This window comes from Cynoglossus semilaevis, unplaced genomic scaffold (assembly GCF_000523025.1).
Source record: "Cynoglossus semilaevis isolate Cse_v1.0 unplaced genomic scaffold, Cse_v1.0 scaffold3667, whole genome shotgun sequence".
NCBI classification, from domain to species: domain Eukaryota; kingdom Metazoa; phylum Chordata; class Actinopteri; order Pleuronectiformes; family Cynoglossidae; genus Cynoglossus; species Cynoglossus semilaevis.
The window spans coordinates 3,511-9,363 of NW_007585225.1; the positions used below are offsets into that span (position 1 = coordinate 3,511).

General features: G+C 37.4%; 1 long non-coding RNA gene and 1 pseudogene across 1 annotated transcript; one reads left to right on the plus strand and one right to left on the minus strand.

Moving 5' to 3' along the window:
* The first annotated feature begins 1,219 nt into the window (after positions 1-1,219).
* LOC103398973 (putative phospholipase B-like 2) lies at positions 1,220-3,584 on the plus strand (annotated as a pseudogene).
* A 956-nt stretch (positions 3,585-4,540) lies between these two features.
* Positions 4,541-5,203, minus strand: LOC112486604 (uncharacterized). The gene is made up of 2 exons (XR_003049112.1): positions 4,808-5,203; positions 4,541-4,650 (listed from the first exon to the last, which is right to left on the minus strand). It is a non-coding gene; the product is annotated as an uncharacterized LOC112486604 (long non-coding RNA).
* Positions 5,204-5,853: the final 650 nt, after the last annotated feature.

Below are 5,853 nucleotides of genomic sequence, written 5' to 3' on the forward strand. Positions count from 1 at the left end.
GTGAGCAAGGACCCGGCCACCAGGCGCTCGCCTGCGAGCCCCAACCCCGGGCCTGGCTCCAGAGTGGGGCCCCGGTGACGCCAATCCGGGCGACGTGAACCTCTTTGTTGTGTTTTTCTTCATCAAAAGGGGGATTGAACCGCTATTTGTCTGATCCGTCGCCTAGGACCTGTTTGCCTTGGGAGACCCTACCAGGGGCGTTAAGCCCCCGACAACATAGCTCCTAGGTTCATTCAGATACTCAAACCCCTCCACCACGTTAAGGTTGCGATTCAAGGAGAGGAAGATCAGTTAGTGATAACTAATTTAGTCATTAGTATATTTTCTGATAGATTAAACATTTTAAGTAAGTAAGAGGAGGTTATTTGATTCCAGCCTCTCAAATATAAACATCTAGGTTATTTGCACCTCTCTGATTGTATATATAGAGTATATTTCTAGATATGAACGGTGCATTTGGAAAAAGTGGCGTTTTTTTTTCCTTTTTTTTTTTTTGGACACCTATTGACATCAACTGCTATTTAAGGTTCTTATAGATACTTTGACTACCAACTGTTAAAAAAGTAGGATTTAACATTAATTTAGAAACTGTTTTTTTTAAATTGTAGGTCTAAAAACCAGACTGTACCTATTAAATTAAAATCCCAGATTTGTCCTAAAAACAACATAAAAACAACATAACCTAATAATATTGAAACCAGAGTGTGGAGTGACTCAAAATGCAAATATGGAACCATGCCAGCTGATTACAGCTGTTTAAAATAACCACAAAGAAAAGCAAATTGCTGCTCTCGGTAGTTTTCTGATCACATGACCCTCAAACCATAACTGACAAGAGGACAAAAGAAATTTCTCTGGTAGATAAAACTCCCCCAAGCCGTGGTTGCCTTATGTTTGAGTTTTAACAAAAACTTGCACACAGTGAACTTACATCACTGCCACTTATCTTTAAACATTTGTATTTAGAAATGTGTGAAACAATTACAAAATAATAGGCAAAAACAGAAAGTACAGGCTGAGAGCTCTTTGCTGTAAATCACTTTAAACCTCTGTTGGCCCATTAAAATAACTGAGGAAAATGAATTTGCAAGATACTGATACTATTTTTTTTTTCGTAAAATTTCAGCACACACTTCCATTTTATGAAACGTGACTTTTGATAGTCTTACTGGTCACAGTTTTATCAATCCAAATGTGTCCTTTTGTTAGTTGATGTTTTTTGGAGGTCACGACAAGCAGTCAGTTTAATGACAGCATTTGGCCTACGCCGCCGGTGCAGTGGAAGCTGCTGTCACATCTCAGGTCAGAGCAAACAAGCTTTTCTTGTGCTTCAACTCACAATTCAAGTCCTTGAGCTATATGTACCTACGTCTTTGTGTGTCTTTTAGCTCATATACAAGCATTGGATGAACACTCTAATGAGCTACTGTGGACCATTCAAGAGTGAGACAGCTTACTGTGAACATCTGAACGCCTACATCACAACTAATCTGCAGTGGATTCAAGACCAAATAGAGCAAAATTCAAATTCCCCCTATTGGTAACAAGTACTTCAAAGGAAGTGTGTTTACACATGATAAAAATGTACTACTGACTACTGGGTCTGACTGTGCATTGTTGTTATGGCCAGGTCCACCTGGCTCTGCTGCAACTGAAAGGTCTGGAGGACAGCTATAATGAGTTGCCATTTCCTCAGGGACCTCTTTCCTTCAACCCATTTGGATTCCTGTGAGTTCTGTTTTACAGTTTTACTGTATGTCAGTCAAACTGCTTCTAAAACTTTGTTTGTCATTGTTGTCTGTCTTTTTTTGCATGCAGACTTTTCCAGATGGGTGGAGACCTGGAGGACTTAGAATCAGCTCTGAACACAACCATCCAGTTGCAGCCTCTTGGATCTGGTTCCTGCTCTGCTCTCATTAAACTCCTACAAAACAACAAGGAACTTCTGGTGTCACACGACACCTGGAACACTTATCAGGCTATGCTGCACATAAAAAAGAAAAGGGTCTCCCCTTTAGGTTGGTACTTGATAGGTTTGCTAATAAAGGCCCACAATAAATTGATAAATAAATAATAAGAATAATGGAATGAATTCTATGTGTCTGGACACAAACTCAGAAGACTACAGACAGTTACACAACTATTGTACGTGTAAACGTAGTTGAAATTATAGTAAAGAGCTTTTTCTTTTCTTTTTTTTTTTAATTAAAAAAATAAACCTTATGTGTTGTTCTAGATAATTATTATCTTCCTGGGGGAATTCAGGCATTTTCATCCTATTCTGGATCCATCTTCTCTGGTGATGACTTTTACATCCTAAGTAGCGGCTTGGTGATAACCTTTTTTGTAGCATGAAATATAATAATAATTCTGACCAAAAACAAAACTGAAGGGTTTGGGGCTAAACTGCAGACTGAGTCTAGCTGAAACTGTTAAAAACAATTCGACTCCGGAGCAATGGTTTAAAGATAAAGACTCAAGGACTAGCCACCACAGATCCCTGACTTAATATTATTGACATTATATAAAAATAGGCAGTCCATTTAATCAAACATATAATAATCAGTACAAGCACTTTGTTTTATGTGCATATTGAACATGAGAATATTTCATTGGTGTATATATATATATATATATATATATATATGTAATATTCAGTGTAGATATAATATCATTATATATTGGATTCTTTTGCCCTCATTGAGTTTGTTGACCTCCTGTGTCTGTAGGTAACATTGGAAACTACCATTGGCAACCGCAACCCTGCTTTGTGGAAATATGTGCAGCCCATTGGAACCGTTATGGAATGGCTGAGGAACATTGTGGCCAATCGACTGGCTGTCAGTGGCAAACAGTGGGATATTTAGCAAATACAGCAGTGGAACGTGGGTAACACAAATACAACACAGAAGCAGACTCTTGTTACTATTTAAACAAAATTTAACCAGTCATTGTGTTTATTATCAGTGAGCTAATTTAGAATATTCTTTTAAGGTATAATAACCAGTGGATGATTGTGGACTACAACCATTTCACTCCAGGAAAGACTGACATTAAAGAAGACCTTTTTTGTCCTGGAGCATATTTCGTGAGTAACACAATCAACTTTATTTAAAAACATCAAAGATCACATTGTCTGCAACTATTTTTTTTTTACATTGAATAAGCTTTGTTTATGTAACTCTACAGAGGATTTGTTGTTTACACTTAAAACTCAAGAATTGCTGAAGAAGGGATACTGGGCAAGTTACAATATACTGTAAGTAACAAGTCTAGAAGCAGAATGTTTGGTCTAAATGTATTTATTGTTTTATAGTTTAGCAATGCTGTGATAACAGGGGCAGTGGTGGCTTAGTGGTTAAGGAAGCGGACTTGGGTCCGGAAGGCTTTAGGTTCAAACCCACCATCTGCCAAGTTACCACGTATGAGCAGCCCCATACACTGCTCCCTGTTCAGCAGAAGTCACATTTCATTGTGTGCTGTGTAGGTACTACCACAGTCCTTTTAAGGACTCTAACTCCCATAATTCCACTGCTTCCGGTAAATCCACATATGTCACGATCAGTGACCGCCGCAACCTTTAAATTCCCCCCCAGTTGCAGTCTCTCTGTTCAGGACTTTCTCTCCGTGGGACCCCTGATGAAAAGAGAAACCTGCTCGTCTCAGAAGAATAAGAACCAACGCGCTTTTGTAGACACCATTGCCCACGGTGATAAATGCACTAGCATCTATCACACTAGTAGCGTCTTTTTCTTAATTGAGTTAACCGGTAATTAAGTTACACAAGTAACGTAGCGCTGCAACCAAAGCAGTTATTGAAAAGTTTAGAAGCGACAATATTTTTTCTAACAGTAATCGCGTGAACCTGTGTTCTGAAGTTTTCTCCTACTTATAGTTTTTTGCTATGCGAGTCAACTGCGCATGCCCACATTGGCCGGTAGCAGAAATTTATAGTTATGGCTGAAGTTTTTGCCTACCCGTAGCGTAAATTTATAGACATATCTGACATTTGTGTTCAGGGTGGTACAACATTATTATACACATCAAATCTTAATAAATACGTGCTTCTGACTCTATTTAGAGTGGTGGCACATTACTATAGGCATGAAATCGCTATAAATACGTGTTTCTCAGTGTATTCAGAGTGGCAGCACATAACTATAGGTATACAATCGCTATAAATACATGCTTCTGACTCTATTTAGAGTGGTAGCACATTACTATAGACATGAAATCACTATAAATACGTGCTTCTCAGTGTATTCAGAGTGGCAGCACGTAACTATAGGTATACAATCGCTATAAATACATGCTTCTGACTCTATTTAGAGTGGTAGCACATTACAATAGACATGAAATCGCTATAAATACGTGCTTCTGACTCTATTCAAAGTGTAAAAATGTTACCCAATGCAGCACATAGTGTAAATCACGCTCAATCTAGGATTTTTCAGCAAAGTGTTTATTTTTACAAATAGTAAATGATAAATAAATGATCATAATATATAATACAGAACATTTGGGTTTATTTTACATTTTTTAGCTATTTTCCAATAATATACAGGCTATGTCCATCCTTTGTTCACTGACAGCTTCTGGTGTTGTCTGCACATCAGATATGTTTCCACTCAAAAGGAAATTTTTGGCGTACTGTAAATGAAATATGAATGTAATTATGTGCTTGATTTGGTACATTATCTACATAATAACACATGTTCTTCTAGATACATAATCTTTACAATTAAATACTATTAGCTTAATTTTCAAAGTACATAAACATAAACTTATGTACTTAGCGAAATAGTACCTTCAACACTAGAACCCCACAACTGCTGAAATCCATCTGTGTGTTGTGGTCCATGGTGTGCACTGTCCACACATATTTGGATTCCTCCCTTGACCTGTTGCTCAGGAAGTTTCTGTAACAGCATAAAAAAAAAATTTAAACTTTTTTTTTCCTCTCTTGAAAAAATATATCTGTGCAAATTATTCTTTTCTATTCCCCATTGGGTCAATTACAGTGAGGAACCTCTCTGCCATGTTCACAACCTTAAGTAAAGTAATTTCATATTTCATATCAATAAACAGGCTGTATAAGGACTCCCTTTACTATGCTTAATGGTTACTTTACAGAGTCTTGCACAACCAGCTTAATCTTTTGAAGCAGAGACTTCATTTTTAAATATGTCCACATAACAAAAGAGACAATTTCTACTGTACTGAGTCATCAGAAATCAAACATTTTGGAAACAGACCACAAGAATCCAATGTGCAGTAACATTCACATGACACAGCCAAACACTCTCTGCTGGGAACTTCATCTGTAACAGATCATATAGAAATATGTACATTAATAAAGATGAGTTAGGACCCTACATCAAAAGAAATGACTTACTTTAGGTACATAGGTACCTAAAGTAAGTCATTTCACCTTATGGAAACGTTTAAACTGCCCATTAAAGAAGAGGGAGCTTGCCACAATGGCATTGAGATAAAATATGGCTTCCTGATAAAATGATCAAAATATTTGTTAGTGCAAAAGTACAGTACATCCATAGACCATGTCAATTAACTTCCATTCAAAAATAACACATACCTTGTGGGTGATAGGGTGTGTCTCAGCCCACCTCCTCTGTTGAGTGTTGTTTTTTCCAGGTTGACAAAAATGGCTTATTTTATGCTTCTCTCAAGCCATCTGTCTTCCCTGGTCAAATGTGAACATGAGTCCTGTCCAGAAGAAGTTGCCCCCCCTGTGATGACTAAGAAGCATCATAGACAAGTTAAAAATGTTTATGTGCATTGCTATATAACTTTCAGCCCCAATTCATCCAATGTAAGATATTTTAGAATGAA